The 17,452-nt window shown below is 40.0% G+C and overlaps 1 long non-coding RNA gene across 4 annotated transcripts in view; it reads left to right on the forward strand.

The window, feature by feature from the left end:
• Window positions 1–11,926, forward strand: part of LOC103164817 — a 110,628-nt gene extending 98,702 nt beyond the window's left edge. For all 4 annotated transcript variants that reach the window (XR_003761505.1, XR_003761504.1, XR_003761511.1 and 1 more), the window contains 3 exons: window positions 3,015–3,302; window positions 3,686–3,750; window positions 11,515–11,926. This is a non-coding gene — a long non-coding RNA (uncharacterized LOC103164817). The remainder of the gene's footprint in view (window positions 1–3,014; window positions 3,303–3,685; window positions 3,751–11,514) is intronic.
• The last annotated feature ends 5,526 nt before the right edge of the window (window positions 11,927–17,452 follow it).

The raw sequence follows: 17,452 nt of genomic DNA on the forward strand, positions 1-17,452 counted from the left end.
AGTTGGGGAGACAGACATGAAAATAAATTACAGATGGGGGAATTGGCCAGGTAGAGGGATTTGTACAAAAATGCTGTGGGTGGGATGAGTATCATAGTGCTTAAGTGGTACATACAGACTCAAGTGAATAGGTGATGCAGAAAGAAGAGCAGAGGTTGAAGAAACTGGGGGCCTAGTAAGGGAAGGCTTCTTGGAAGAGATATGATTTTAGTAGAGCTTTGGAAATGGGGAGATTTTGTTTTTGGGTCCTCAGTTTTTCTGATTTAAGCTGCTACAACCCCAAGGATCCTGTAGTTTCATTCACTCATTCGATCGAATTTATTGGTGGCGTACTGTTTGCCAAACACTGTACTATGTGCTTGGGAGAGTACAGTACAATACTAAACAGACACATTCCCTGCCCACTATGAGCTTATAGTCTGGAGTGGGGGAGACAGACATAAATATAAATAAATTACATATATGTACATAAGTGCTGTGGGGCTGGGAGTGGGGAAGAACAAAGGGAGCAAGTCAGGGTGACACAGAAGGGAGTGGGAGAAGAAGAAAGGGGGGGATTAGTCAGGGAAGGCCTCCTGGAGGAGATGTGTCTTCAGTAAGACTTGTCATGGGGTCCCATGGTCCCACAGTGATTGTGGAGTCAGGGGGTCTCAGAGTGGTAGTTACAGCAGTTATTTTGCCTTGGAATTTTGCTCTAGTGTATATGGGGACATCAGAGTGTAAGGTCATCAATATTGGCTTTCAAAGATTGCTGGTGAAGTAAGTTAAGATATATAGTAGAAAAGAATCATTCTCCCATCTTTCTGTTTATATTATGTACACTATTCAAAGAATAAAATAGATTCAAAAGGAAAATGACTAAGGGCAGAGGAAAAACACAGAAATTACCCTTTCTTGACAAATTAACAATAGGCTATTTTGATAATATAAAATATCTTGGTACTACTGCACTTAATACAGTGCTTTGCACACAGTGAGTGCTCAATAAATGTGATCGATTGATAATACCACCCCACTGCATGCCAATAGTTTGTAAGGGCAAAGCTGATAACAAGAAATATAGAGTACTGAATAGTGGCCTAAATCTACATCGAGACTATGGAAACACATTATCAAAGACCTTATGCCATAGCCCATTCAGAAGGATCTGTCTAGGATTTGACAAAATGGTAGACTTTATATCAGTGCGCCTCAAGATTCTGGCCAAAGGGCTGTCTTTGGAGGCATCTATGACTCAAAGAACCAGTGGTGGAATGCCAGGGACTGACTGTGGCCCAACTAAGAACTGTATACACATCTGAGGAGTAAAAATAGGGCTGCCCAGACTGCCATTACACTCTGTCTTGAAGCATCCTCAATAATAGGGATTTTACAAGAAAACCTAAAGAGACTCAGGGAACCAGCCCAGATCAAGGAGGTGTGAATTTGAAAGAGCAGTCACACCAGTCACCACCTTTTAAAAGAGGCTAACTAGTACCAATCTCCCCTCTTCATATACCTTTTGGAATCCTCATTTCCTCCTCCCCAGTTCCTTATTTGAACTCTCTTTCACCACCCCAGGTAATGAAGGTAAGCCCATTAAGTTTGGTACTTATTGCTGACCCTAACACTATAATATTATATTTACCACTCAGATATAAATAATCCATTAAAATATGTGATGGATGCTTTGCACAGTCTCCAGTTCCTGGATACAAATTTCCATATTCATTCCCTATTAATGAGACAGAATGAGGCCCAGCAATTTGTATTTCACCCCTAGTAATTAAAGGTGACCTACCTAGCACAGGGCTGGATGAAAAGATTCTACAGAGCAAGCTATATATAAAAAAAAATAAGCGCCAATTTTCCGGTTGAAACTGATGACTGTTAAAGCCATCCCCACTGGTTTTTAGCACTTCAGCAGTGGCCCTTTGTCTGTTTAATTTAACCTGGATACAATAAGCAAAGAGGAATCAAGAGGTTGGAGACACTGAATCAATGAACACCCCCTGCAGCTGATGAATGGTCCAGCTGTGGAGGTGATCTTCATTAACCATTCCCATAATAAACACATTAACATTTTCTCAGGTAAACCCATTTTACACATTAGTTACCAGATTTATGTGATTGATTTTTGTCTCCAATAGTGGCACTCTGGGACTGTGGTATTTAGATACCAGATCTTACTGGGAAATGAACTTTTAAAAGTAACAAAGAGAAAATTTCACTGCAAATCATCCTGTGTGTGGTGTAGTAAACAATAATAACAAAAACAACAAAACCCAAACCCCCAACAAACTCTAGTTTCACAAATTGTTTCTTTCCACCCTTACCACTTTCATGCCCTGTCTCAGGTCGAAAACTCTGCGGAACTGTAATTAGCTTCTGGTTGGTATTTATTTGCTCAAAGTTTTGTACCCACCTTCCTTACAAAGGAAGAAGTCCCACTGATGAAACTGAGCAAATGATAACTCCATCAGCAGAATAAGAAGCCCAGAATCATTCAGTCAGTTCCTCCTGGTTTGCCTTCCTCTTAGGTATATTCTATAAATGCTTTCTATTTGCAGCGTACTGTATTATTATACTGTATGTATTAAGTGCTTGGGAGAATACAGTATAACAGTGTTGATAGGCACATTCCCTGCTCACAAGGAGCTTTCAGTCTAGAGGAAGGACTTACAATCTAGAGGAGAGTTTAACAGTCTTACTGAACAAAAAATTACTTTCATCAAAAACTATGGAAGAAAAGGAGACATAGGAAAGAGTAGAGGACTTCCATAGGAAATTTAAATAGAGGATGTTCTTACATTGGTAGCTTACCATGACTTGTTCCATAAACCAAGGCTGGGGTGAACCTCATTAATTATGAGGAAAGACATGATATAAAAAAATTAGCAGTACTACAGAGGAACTTTTACATGTGAATCAAAATCATGCTCATATACAACTACCACTCAAATGGGAGAAGGGGTTGCCCGGGGGTGATTTTTTCTTTTTTTTCTGAAAGTGACGCACTTCGCTCTTCCTTCTAGTTGCCTCACGGAGCTGAGAATTTAAAATGAAAGGAGAAGTGCAGGGAAGAAAATGAGTTGCCGCATCAGTGCTACTGTCCTGAATGCAGTGACAGCCTGCTTTCCTCCCTGGCCTGGTTGCCAGTTCCTCAATTCAATATAAAATCTTTGTTACTTGTTCAAGGACACTAAGGGGGCTCAGGACTTCCCTCCCATATAATCTGTGTTCTGCAGATATCATCCCCTGCAGCAAGCAGGCTACTTTTCCTCAGAGGACTTTCCATGCCCCAAATTCAAGCAGACTCACAGGTGAGTCATAGCCTGTCTTCCTAGCCCTTTTGTTAGCTCCCCCTTGGTGAGCATTGGGAATGTTGATGGAGGGATGTAGCAAAAGAAACAATTCCGGATGTCACGTCAGTCTCTGGCTTTTTGTAGGGGGGTAGAGGGCTCTCTGATTTAAGGATTAAAGCCACTCTGAGGACCCCTACTATCAACTTGGACATGCCCTCCGCTCCTCCCTCCCTGCTCCCATTTCTGTGGGCAACAAGAGTCCCCTGGAGAGTATCGGGGGTGATCTCCAGAGCTGCAAACTTATAAGTGACAGTCACAACAGCACAGTCACTCCGCAGGGGCTAAGTCTCCCTGTAGAAGCATAGCCTGGACTAATCTCACTTCCTCCCTCCTTTCCCCAGGAAGTAGGATAGGAGAGTATCAATGAGAAACCCAGAACGAAGCAGAGCTGCAGCATCCAGAGAAGGTAAGAGGGCATCTGCTATTACCACAGTGGCTTTACAGAGAAGTCACCTCATTTGGCCCCAAAGACAAGCTACGTACTAGCTCCTGCTCCCAGTTCCTCCCATAAAGTATTTTTTTTTCTGTCTCCCAATTAGATTGTAAACTCCTTGTGGGCAGGGTACCTTAGTTTAATTTCTGTTACACTGTTTTGGTTAGTACAGTGCTTTGTGCTCAATAAATACTACTGATTTATTGATTTTTTTCTTCCCAATAATAATAATAATAATAATAACGGTATTTGTTAAGTGTTTACTATGTGCCAAGCACTGTTCTAAGCACTGGGACCATTGACCTAATCCCTGGTGGGCTAATCTTCTACGTCTCATTAAGCTCTAGAAAATATGGAGGTCTAGACTAATATTATTCTAGTCTTGACACCAGTTTGGACAAGTGACAAAGTTGGAAAGGGGGCCAACTTGTCTTGACTAACACTAATCCTATTGACAGAATTCTGACCACTCATAACAAGAAGAAATTCATGAAAATGAAAAAATAGAACCAATTCTGAATTCCTTTTTACTCTGGGACCATGTGCTTTCTCAAAAATAGTCTTTTTAAATTTTATTTCTGTATAACACTCAGATATGCTCATCCAGTACCAACAATATTAATATAGTACTAATAACAGGCGGAGTAGAATGAAAGGAAGCAGCTTTTCCTAGATGACCAATGAAGAGCTTTGCAGCTATTTGATAATAGTGAACAGAGACTCTGAAGTGGACTGAAATTTGGGTAGACTTGGGCCTACAAAGGAAGTTACAAAATTAAAAATAGGTCAGAACAAGGGCATAAATCCTTTGCAAAAGAATAGCTAGTTACCAGCAATGGGGGTTTTCAATGTTCTAAGCTATCTAGTGAAATTATTTGAGTAAATATTAACCCTCTGCAAACAATAATCTTCTTACAATACCTCATTTTACAGCAATAGCCAATAAATCATCTTTCCTTATTGAACTCTCCAGAGATTGCAGGTGAAGGCATTAGCTAATCCATGCAAATGACTTTTACTTCTTGAAAGATGACTTATTTCAGTGTCATTGCCTTAAAACCTTCCATTTAAACAGGAACATCTTCTGGTCAAGGTAATTTCAGCACATTCATGAAGGCTGACTTCACGGAGGTTATCATAAGTGATCTTGGAGAACACAACTGTTCATATTCATCACTTTTCTCGGGACAGCCATTCCCGAATGGTGTTTCAAATAGTGAATGTCCTCTTTCATGGTCAGGGTTGCCCTCTCCTGGCACAAAGAAGTATTCTGGGGACTTAACTACACGAGGAGAACTTTTCCTTATTACAGCCTAACTGACGATCAGTGAGTTCATCAGTCAACACCATTTATTGAGTTCTTACTGCATGCAAAGCACTGTACTGACAGTCTTCTCAACCTCAGAATTATTCACACTGTTGAGGTTCCAGATTTATCCTTCCCGCATTCAATTCAATGAGGGTTTTGTGCGAAGACTAGAAAATCAGATTAAGGAGAATATTATTACACTATAAATGAGCCTAATGAATTGGCCTATCCATTTCAAGGGTCCCTTGTTTCTATAAGAGGATAAAGACTTTTCCATAGAAGAGTCAAATCGTTTCTAGCAAAAATGCTTTGATGTGGGGAAAAAGATAATAAATACTAAAATGGCAAATATGGTGTATGCATGATAAGGAAAAAAATAGCTTTAAGGCAGCTTGAAGGATTCAAGGTTGAAATTGACCCTGTTGTCTGGTTTGGTTTTGGTCAGAAAAATGAACTTTGGTTCTATTCATTTCTTTGATCTATGCTCAAAGATATTGACTTGAGGTGTGGCTAGCAGTGACAAAACATTCTTCTAAAGGACAAGTTCTGTGCTATATAAATCAACCAATAACATTTACCGAGTGGCTACTGAGTGCAGAGACTATATTACATGCTGGAGAGAGTGAAACAGAAAAGGACATGACATCGTCCCTGTCCTCAAGGAATGTTATATTCTGAGCCACACCTCTGCACTAGTCTTAAAGGACTATAAGTTTCTCACACTAAGTAGGCTGAATTTTTTCTCTGGTATCAGTAAAGGTGATTCTTAGTAAGTATCAAAGGTAGGCCCCATATACAAGAAGGTGAAATATTACTTGTGAACTGCTGAGAAGTAAATGAGTCATAACAACTATGGTATTTATTAAGCACTTACTCTGAGTGAGGCACTGTGGCAAATGCTGGAACAGATACAGGATAATAAGAAAGGATACAGTCAGCTTCTGTCCCACATTGGACTCACAGTCTAAGACATAGGGAAAGCAGGTATTTTATTCCCTTTTAATAGATGAGAACACTGAGGCTCAGAGAGGTTGTGACTTGTTTAAGGATACAGCACAGGCCAGAGGCAGAACTGGGACTGAAATCTATGTCTCGTGACTTCCAGACCAATGTTCTTTTCACTAGGCCATGCTGCCTCTCTGTTCTTTCCAAGTGTTAAAGGATACCCGTGGAGCAACATAAAGCACTCATTAAAATACAAGTACTGCAAACAACAAATATATCAAACGAACTGTAGGTTCTGCATTAGCCATTTCATCCACACATGCATTCATGGGTGAACTTCACCATCAGAAAAAATAATAATGATAATTGGGGTATTTGTTAAACACTTACTATATAAAGAGCACTGTTCTAAGCACTGGGGTAGATACAAAATAATCAGGTCAGATACTGCCCCTTTCCCACTCAGAGCTCAAAATCTAAGGAGGAGGAAGAACAGGAGAGCAGATATTGATTCCCTATTTTACAGATGAGGAAACTGAGACATAAGGAAGTTAAGTGACCTGCCCAAGGTCTCACAGCAGGCAAGTGGCAGAGCTGGGGTGAGAAGCCAATTCCAATGACTCACAGGCCTGAGCTCATTCCATTAGGCCAAGCTGCTGCCCTTAGACTATGAGTCGCATGTGGGACAAGGACGGAGTCTGACCTGAAGCTTATAAAGAAATTATGATTTCTAAACCACCAGCTCAAATTGATGAAATCTTGCTTAGATTAACTTAGAAATATAATTGAAGAAGACACTAACAGTGACAGAAATTTAAAAATTGTTAAGGGAGAATTATCCTGCCGTAAGGTGCTTGTAGAAGTAAAGAAGCCTGCTGTTCAACTTGGATTGGTTAAATTCTTCACTTGAAGTAAAAAATAAAACACTTCCATGGTCAGCAAAGAAAGCTTCTACTGCCAACTTCTGGAACTACTCATACTCATATTACAACTCTCATTTAACTTTGTGATTCTTCTGCTTTACATTAATAAAGATTAAATAGTAGTTTAGTGGTGTTTATCATTACAGTTTATAGCACATAAATGTATTCTGTATTACTTTTTCAAGGTTCTTCAACAGATCCTCATTTATAACATAAATCTACAGAAAAATGCAGCCTATGATATAAAAATTCACAGTACAAACACATTTTCAGGACAATCACCTGGTTGAATCATAGAGTATATTTGAATTATTATTCCTGATTGGATGCTACCCTTTCCTCATAATCCTCATAATCAGAAATAAGACTCTTAGATTGAGTGCTCCTTGAGGGTCAAGCACCCTGACTGATTCTGCACACAGCGAGCACTTAATAGATACTATTCCTACTACTAACGCAACTTAAAAAAAAAAAAGCACGTAGTGTTTTCAACAGGTAAATTTTTAAAATTCAGATTAAATGCCATTTCAGGCAGAGATGGACTTTACTTTTAAATGCCACTGTCATTCATTAATTAAAGTTGTACTTGAGATAAAAATCAGAACCATGGGATAATGGTAGCAAATTTGATTTGCCAGAGCTTCACTAATTAATCTTAGTGAGGAGGAAGTCCCTATTTTACACACAAGGAAACTGAGACACAGAGAAGTTAAGTGACTTGCCCAAGGTCACACAGCAGGCAAGTGGCAGAGCTGGGATGAGCACCCAAGTCCTCTGACTCCCAGGCCTGTGCTTTTTCCATTAGGCCATGCTGATTACCTTAGACTGTGGGGGGAAAATAAAACAAATTATAAATTCCATATTAGCAGAAGATAAGGCTTATTCAAAGTTAGTTGCATTACTACTGTTTACAACTTCAATCAGGACTATAGAATTAATTAGAAACTAGTCATTCATTGCACCTAGATCTACCCTGTACACCCACTTTATGATATTTGAGTCATGATTTCCTACATTTCTGTGCTACAAATGGCTCAACTTTTGAATTTACAGGTTCCCCTTAGTTTAGAAAAATTAAGCTTTCTTCTGACTTCTCCATTTGTCATCATTATCATTGGCGGCTACCAGAAAGACCCAAATTCCTGAATGATTACTAGTCATTACATTTTCATTACCATAGCATTAATGGGACCTATTTCATGAACTGCTGAACACCACAAATACCAATCCCATTTTTCTGTACCACTCTGAAAGGAGATATGATATAAACTACTTGTCTCCTTCCTCCCCTAAAGTGGAAGCAATTCTGAGTTATTTCTAGGTGCAAGGCCTAATTTTCTTATCATTAATAAATGATGATATTTCTGCAGATATTCTAGCATATCTAGGACATTAATACAATTTTGAATCCAATAGTCTATGCTAAAGCTCTAAATATGCCATAATTCTAAAATTAAACCTTTTTACTGTAGTGTTTGGAGACTTTAGTAGGCCTAGGTGCAATCATTAAAAAGGAAAATGACTTCAAAGAAAACTATTTGTTTAAGGAACCTGTAAAGTCAAAGTCCCTAGATTAAAATAACAATCATCATTATTTTTTGAGCATTGATAGGATGTAGTTCACTGTACTGGGCACTTGGGACCGTACAATAGAAAGAGAAAAGAAGCCCTCTGTCCTTGAGGAGCTTATAATCTAGTGGGGGAGACAAGCTGACACAAATTCCAAGCAATCAGTAGATATAAGGATACAACCACAGGTACAAATGATAAAAAACAAAAAATAGACAAATAAAATAGGTAAGATATACATGAGTAAGATCCTTGTGTGGCAAGAATTGGGTCTACCTACTCTATTGTATCAAACTCTCTTAAGTGCTTAGGATAGTGCTCAGCAGCCAATACATATAATTGATTTATTGATAAGCATGGCTGATGTGATGATCTTAACAGGGAGATAGGGATCAATGTAGGTATGTCTTTGGCTGGCGTGGGTTTCTGGGAGGAATTTGAAAATAACCAGGAATGTGGTTTGGCAAATTTTAGGGTGGGCAGAGTCAGTCCTGTATAAGGGGAAGTCCTATATTAGGGGAAAAACATGAGTAATTGGCCAGAACAAGGTACAGTTACAAAGTTAGTGGGAGAAGAGAGTGGATAGATGAAAATAAACATCTCCTTAAGAGGCTTAAATCCAGCCCTGGAGTAGATCTGGGGTAATCACATCAGACACAGTCTGTCCCATTCATTCATTAATTCACTCAATCATATTTATTGAGCACCTACTATATGCAGAGCACTATGCTAAGTGCTTGGGAGAGTACAATACAACATTAAACAGATGCATTTCCCACCCACGACGAGCTTACAGTCCCACACAACAGATTGTAGTCTGTGGGAGGGAGAAAGGGTACTTCATCCCAGTTCCAAAAGAAGTGCATGCAGGGGTTCATGGAGCTAAAGCCCGGGGATGCCAGGCTAATGGGGGCTCCCTTAGACCCCAGAATGCAGCCCCTCAACCACGAGAGTTGCTGCCCCTGTTTACTGCAGCCGCTGCCCGAAGTCGCTCTTAGGCAGAGGTGGATGGCCTACTCTTCCCATCCCTATCACTCACCTTTATCTCCCAGCAAGCTCTAAGTGGTTTGCAGGTCAGTATCTGGGAGCCTCACAGGAGTAGTGCAGCCACCAGTATCCCCAGTCTAGCTTGGAAGACCACGGCTCAGCCTCCGTAAGTCAAGAAGGGGTGGGAGCCCCCAGACCTACAAGGAAAGTAGCTGGAGTGGAAGACCACCCTCCCTGACAGTCCTCTTCCCTCTTTCCCCTGGATCCAAATCCCAAATCCCAAATCCTGGCTATGTGGGAGTCGAGCAATTAGCAATTGGTAATGGGAGCAGTGCCTTACACAAACACGTGGCAGCTCTTGGAACTCATCAGTTCCTTCTGGGTTGTGAGATGGTTGTTGGGGAACCAAAGTGGAGTGGGGAGGTTCCTCATGGGGAACTTATTTTGGAGCCCCATGATTCCAAATAGTGCCTGTCTCTCTCACACACTCACATATGCACAGTCAAACTTGTACTAGACTGCCCAGAGTGAAAGAGAGATGAGTGACTTCAGGATGGGGTCAGAGTCAGAGTAAGGCAGGAAAGGTGACTCCAATGTTGTTCCAGTTATGGACAAGGGCCACCCTAGCAAGTAAATTTAGTTTGTAAAGCTTTTTTTAAAAATGGTGTTTGTCATCTATAGGTCATGGAGCATGTATGGGGAAAATGGTCAAAAAATGGAAAGCCTTATAAAATTGGAAGATTTCATGCTAAACTAATCTGAATATATGGTTCCTCACCATAGAGCTCTGCTTAGCCCCACCAGACTGGGCAGTGACAGGGTGGAAAGGCCCTCCGATCCTTTGTCAGGAAAGGAGAAGTGAGACCCTTAACCAGACAGGCAGCTGCAAAATGTTGTGCATGCAGTTTGCTATGTCCACATGTGCCAGGACTACAATTCTCAGCAGCCTCTGGGGGTATCCGTGTAAAGCATGCCCATGTGACTCCCCTAGGGCCTAGACTAAGCCCTCCCTTACCCTAGTGAGTGTTGTTATGCAAAGTGGACTTAAACTTTGGGACAATCATTCTACTATAATTCAGTCAAGAATTTCTAAAGGTAGAAAGTTCTAGGAATAAAAGGAAAAGAGTCCAACCAAGTTGACCAGCAGTGTTATATACACTGAAAGAAATTGTATTCTGTCACGGACATATCCAAACATGCAAAATATTTCCCCTAACATTAGTAGTTTTCCATGAACATTTTGTTCATAATGACTCAGACATTAGTCATGACACCCAGAGTATTTCCCCAATCAACGACAATCATTTTTGCTTCCTCGACTCTCCACTAAATATGCAGATCACCATGAAGTCAATAAAGAAAGCTAAGAAAAGAAAAAGGGCGACTGATTCTCTTCCTCGTATCTTAACATGGTACTTTTCCTCTGTGATTAAAACACAGGAAGTTTTCTTTGAAAATTACAAGAACCTAATAGTTCTCAGAGAAACTTCCTGTATTAACTTTCAGCTCTAAAACAGTTTCTATAGTCCTTCTTTTCTGAATATTTTCAGTTAGCTTTTACCTTTATGAATAATAAAGTTGATAATATTAACAATAAGAGTACTCATCACAAAATAAGCAAATCACCAAGAAATCAATAAAGAAAGCTAAGAAAAGAAAAAGGGTGACTGCTTCGTTTCCTCATACCCTAACGTGGTACTTTTCCTCTGTGATTAAAACACAGGAAGTTTTCTTTGAAAATTACAAGAACCTAATAATTCTCAGAGAAACTTCCTGTCAACTTTCAGCTCTCAAACAGTTTCTATAGTCCTTTTCTGAATATTTGTAGTTTTTACCCTTGTGAATAATAATGATAAAATTGATAATAATAGTACTCATTAGCTCTCGTATATAATGTAGCACTTGTTATGTACCAAGCACTGTACTACTAAGCAATGGGCTAGATACAAGGTATGGTATTCAATATGTAAAAACAGGACACTCACTCCTCTTTTTTTGCCCCAGATAAGGTTGATGTATCCTGGTACTTCCCTGCCCTCCCTCAGAACAAGCTGGAGATGCTGGAAGACTGCCTGATATAAATCCAGCTGTTTGACTTCATTGATTACATCATGGAAACACGTGCACAGAAGAAACTTTGTTCTATAAGTTTAAGGTTTATCTAAGAAAGCGTTTATTCAAATATTCAGGCTGAAGAGGAGTCACACATGTTCCACAATTAACTTTTTGGTTTCTGAGTAAGCCCCTGGGGTTACTAACTATGAATGAGTGACATGTTGGAAGGCACAAAGTTTGAAATTGTAAATACTAGGGCAAGACACTTATTAGAATATAGAAAATTCAAGTTTAAGCAGAAATAAGCAGCATGGCTCAGTGGAAAGAGCCTGGGCTTCAGAATCAGAGGTCATGGGTTTGACTCCTGGCTCGGCCACTTGTCAGCTGTGTGACTGTGGGCAAGTCACTTCACTTCTCTGTGCCTCAGTTACCTCATCTGTGAAATGGGGATTAACTGTGAGCCCCACATGGGACAACCTGATTAACTTGTATCTACCCCAGCGCTTAGAACAGTGCTCTGCACATAGTAAGCGCTTAACAAATACCAATATTATTATTATTATTATTTTCTTTGGGGCAGGGAACATGTCTACCAATTCTTTAGTATTGTGTTCTCCTGAGCTCTTACTGCATGCAATAAGCATTAAATAAATACCTCTGATTTATTGGTAATGATTCTTTAAAATAATATTTTAAGGTAGTTATTTCCCTGGGAAATAACTAGCAAAGCCCTTTGCAAGTCCCTCACCATCTACCCAGCCCGGGGGGGTGGGGGGGCAGGGGGGCTATTTATCCATTCATTCATTCAATAATATTTATTGAGTGCTTACTGTGTGGAGAGCACTGTACTAAGCTCTTGGGAGAGTACAATTTAACAATGAACAGATGGATTCCCTACCCACAGTGAGCTTAAAACCTAGCTGCTTCTTCCTAGTACATCTATGACTCTAACTGCCTTTATGTCAGGTATTTTAATTTACAAACTTCAGCCTCCCTCCACCTGAGCGTTCAGTAACGGTCCTTCTATTCACAGATACCTGGAAGGGGAACACAGTGCCTTTCATTTCACTCCATCAGCTCCCTTAGTCCCACAGCACCTATGTACATTTCTGTCATTTATTTATATGTCTGTCTCCTCCTCTAGACTTTAAGCTCATTGTGGGCAGAGAATGCATATACCAACTCTGTTATATTGTACTCTCCCAAGCGCTTAGTAAGTGTTCTGTACACAATAACTGCTCAATAAATATGACTGATTGAGTGAATGATTGATTTCGAGACGCATAGGAAGTCAGAAGACCCACCCCCCCGGAGAAACGCTCTAAGTTCAGGTGACTTCACATAATAATAATAACAATAATAATTGTTAAGCATGTACATAGTAAGTGCAGAGCAATGTACTAAGGCCTGGGAGAAAATACATATGTGGGAATTAAACATGATCCTTGTCTCTCATGGGGCTCATGGCATAAAAGTTTAAATTTGGACAAGGGATTGGAGATAGACACGACAGGAGTGATGAAACATTAAAACGTAATGCAAACAAATAGAATAGGCTGCAAGTTTCAGTAGTGATGGAGGAGTCCAAGAGCATGTGGAAGCAAGCCAGGAATAGGAATTCTCAGTGGCTGGAGGGAAGGTGGAGGTTACATGGTGCTTTCTCATTCATTAATTCATTCATTCAATCATTTATTGAGAGCTTACTGTATGCAGAGCCCTGTACTGAGCACTTGGAAAGTACGATTGAGCAATAAAGAGAGGCAATCCCTGTCCACATTGGGCTCGGCAGCAATGGAAGAGTTTGAGAGTGCCCAGGAGCCGCTTTGATCTCCAGATTGGCATACACAAATCCACATTGGTAAGAGGGAAGGCAGAGGTTACCATGGTGCTTTTTTTCAATGGCAATGACAGAGAGTTCACTGTCTAAGTAGGAAGGAGCACATGAATGAATGAATGACATCACTTTACACCGCATGCCCAAAGTAACCCAGGTGACATCACCTGGGTCTGTCCGCTATCAAGACAGGGATCATTTCTATCAACTGTATTTTATTGTACTTTCTCAAGCAATTAATACAGTCCTTGGTTGATTGATTGATTGTTTGTCCATAATGGCTGTCTGTTTGTGCAAGGTGGCACATAGCACTCTCCCTATCTCACAAATGTAAAAGTAAACACAAAGACAGGTGAGTCATTTGTCCAAGATTACCCAACAAGCCTGTGAGGCTGCTGACAAAAAAAAAAAACAACCCTCAAAGATTTTGGAAATCCCATTCAAGTGCTCTGTCCACTGTACCTAAATCTCTCTCTCCCTTTCTGATATGAAAGTCCTACCATTCTAAGGAACTTGCTGATATTTCTACAGCCTTTATCTCCTTTGCAGAACTTCAGAGTGTTCTTGGGCCTTGCTTAATGAAGCTAGGAGGGATGGAAACTCTGCTCAAGTCATCTCAGTGATGAGGGAGACCACCAAGCAAGAGAGGCCAGAAGTTCATGTCCTTGGACATACCTGGACTTCCACAGCCCTTCTATAGTCATTCAATGGTATTTATTGAGCACTTACTGTGTGCAGAGCACTGTACTTGTACTAAGCACTTGGAAAGTATAATTCGGCAACAGATAGAGTTATAACTACCTTCCTCATTTCATACATTCAAGAAATAGAATAGTAAAAATTAATTCCAACAATTTAGGGTGGGAATTTAAAAAACCTGTATATTTTTGCTTCCACACAGCAAAGCGCCCAAAGCACACTGGGAGGAAGGGCTATGCTGGTGCAGTTGCCAAGGCCCTCCCCCTTTACTAGTTGGAATTGTCCCTGGATTCAGTTGAGGTCCCCAATTTCAAAAATACACCTTTGAAAACCATTCATTCATTCAATCGTATTTATTGAGTGCTTACTGTGTGCAGAGCACTTTACTAAGCACACGGAAAGTACAATTAAGCAGCAAGAGAGACAACTCCTGTCCACGCCAGGTTTACCATCTAGTCACTCAGTCAGTCAGTTGTAGTTACTGAGCTATTATTGTGTGGAGAGCATTGTACTAAGCATTTGAGAGAGTACAGTGTAGCAATATAACAGACACATTCCCTGCCCACAACGAGCTTACAGTCTAGAAAGGGAGACAAATATATAAATAAATAAATTATGAAAATGTACATAAGCGCTGTGGGTCTGAATGGGGGAGGAATTAAGGGAGCAGATCAGGGTGATGCAGAAAGGAATGGAAAAAAAGAAAAGAGGGCGTAGTTAAGGAAGGCGTCTTGGAGGAGATGTGCCTTCAATAAACCAGATTATTTAGCGGTTGAGGATCAGGGCTTCGGAATTAGGAGGCTCCAACAATACGCCTTGGCGATGTCTCAAATACTCTCAGGTGAATTTTTTTTACCCCACTAGGTGGTGTTGTAAACCTTAGAATAAGGACCTTGGCATTTACAAATATAATTAGCTCAGTAACTAAATGAGCATTTTAATGCTTGTGAACAGATTGGAAATGGTTACCCCTCACTAGAGAAACATAACAGATAGAAAGATAGAAAGAAAGATAGATAGATAGATAGATAGATAGATAGATAGATAGATAGATAGATAGATATAGATTAGTCTGCTACCTCCAGTTAGAATTATATTTAAACAGATTTTGAAAGATTGTTGTTCTCGTGTTCAAGTGTATCAAAACTGGGGAATGCCACATAATAGAAAATTATGGTTCCAGGGAAAATTCAAGTTTCCAGGGAATATTGTGTTTGGCCTCATCTGGAAATGCTAATTCTTCCCCACCCATCTATAACTTGTTCTGTTCTTCAACCTTCTAACCATTAGCGCTCTGCATATTAGAAATATTGTTTCTATCTCTCAACTCCTCTTTGTCAGTCAGGCAGGCAGGCAATCGTATTTATTGAGCTCTTACGGTGTGCAGAGCACTGTACTAAGCACTTGAAAGAGTACAGTGTAACAATATAGCAGACACATTCCTTGCCCACAGTGACTTACAGACCTTAAAGACAGACTTTAATATAAGTATATAAAATTACAGATACATACACAAGTGCTGTGAGGCTGGGAAGGGGAATGAATAAAGGGGGCAAGTCAGGGCAATGCAGAAGGTGGTGGGAGAAGAGGAAAGTAGGGCTTAGTCAGGGAAAGCCTCTTAGTGGAGATATGCCTTCAATAAGTCCTTGAAAGTGGGGAGAGTAATTGTCTGTGGGATATAAAGAGGGAGGGTGTTCTAGGTCAGAGGCAGAACATGGGTGAGAGGTCAGGACATGGGTGAGAGATAGACTAGATTGAGATACAGTGAGTTGGTTAGTATTAGAGGAGCAAAGTGTGCAGGCTGGGATGTAGTAGGAGAGTAGTGAGGTGAGATAGGAGTGAATAAGCTGATTGCCAGTGCTGACGGACACAACATACAATTCTTAATTTAATATACCACATATGAAATGGACATTTTGAAACATAAAGTCTTCCCCCAGTGTTCACTCTGTCCCTGAAACATCCCAGAAGGGTCTAGCCAAGAAGCTATCTTTTACTTTGTGCTAACATAGTCTTGGTTTATATAAAGAATGATTATTTCAATGTTATGAGGTAGTCAGGAATATGGAGCAAGAGGAAAAGGAAGAGAAGAAAAACAAGAAGAAAATGGAAAAGACCAACACAAAAAATAAGTCATTTAAAGGATCAAGAAGGTAGAATTTCCAAAATCTTTGAGTTTTTGGGTTTTTTATGTCAGCCATCTCACAGGCTTGTTGTGTAATCTTGGACAAATGATTCACATGTCTGTGTGTTTACTTTTGCATTTGTGAAAGTGTAGAAACTGAGTGAGCTGTCACTCAGTTATTGTGATCCACTTGGAAAAACACCAATATAACCCCCACCTAAATGCAGATATGCTGGTTTCCAGTGGGCAGACTGCCTGGGTATAAAATAGGTGACAACAACCAGTGAGAAAATAGCTCTTGTTCAATAGGGCCAGATCCCTGGCCCTGAGTAGGTATTCCAGTTAAGGTAACTTTACAACCATTCACTTACTTTTTCAGAAGGAAACAGTGGATTGCAAACTCTTTGTGGGTTTTGGGTGTCTGTACGTACATTGTGTACTCTCAATAAGATCAGTCTGAAGGTCGATTTGACCTACATTTGGACAACATTTTGACTCAGAAGGATGTAGTTAACTTTAGACTTTTTGTGTTCTAAAGTACTCAGTGGAGAATAAAATGCCTCTTTGATTGAGCCACTGATTAAGAGTTTTCCATCATTCTATAACCAAGGCACACTGATTCAGTTTATTCATTTGGTTAGAAAATTTGCACTGAAATTTTCTTGCTTGAAGCCCTCTGGCGATAGATTCGATTGAGCAACTGGACATGAGTGCAACCTGTGTTTGTTGGCATAGACCCAGTTTTTTCCACAGTTAAAATTTGGATAACCTCTTTTGTAGATGTTAAGAAGTACTACTGTTTGGAGAAAATTTGGAAAGAATGAGAAGTAAGTGAAATTAGAAAAATCATCTGTGAGACAAGAAACAGTTTACTTTTAAAAATTCGGTCATTTTATTCTTAAGAAAATTTGGGCCGCTCCACCACAACAAACCTCTATGGCTGTTGATATCATTAACCATCATCTTATTCTGAACACTTGATCTGTCTCCAATTTCAGAGAAACAGAAACAACTAGTTTGATGTGGATCCCTTGCTCATCTCCCTCTACACATTCTCTCAAACTGTTCATCTACTTTTGTAGCTGTAACTGAGGACTGCCATTTATAGCACCTGATGCTGAATATGTTATTTTATGGATCCATAAATATGGTATCTACTGGGTTAAGGCTTTCTTAATACTTTCTCAATTTAAATAACAACTGTTTTCTGATACAAACACACACATACA

Source organism: Ornithorhynchus anatinus, chromosome 8 (assembly GCF_004115215.2).
Source record: "Ornithorhynchus anatinus isolate Pmale09 chromosome 8, mOrnAna1.pri.v4, whole genome shotgun sequence".
Taxonomy (NCBI): Eukaryota; Metazoa; Chordata; class Mammalia; order Monotremata; family Ornithorhynchidae; genus Ornithorhynchus; species Ornithorhynchus anatinus.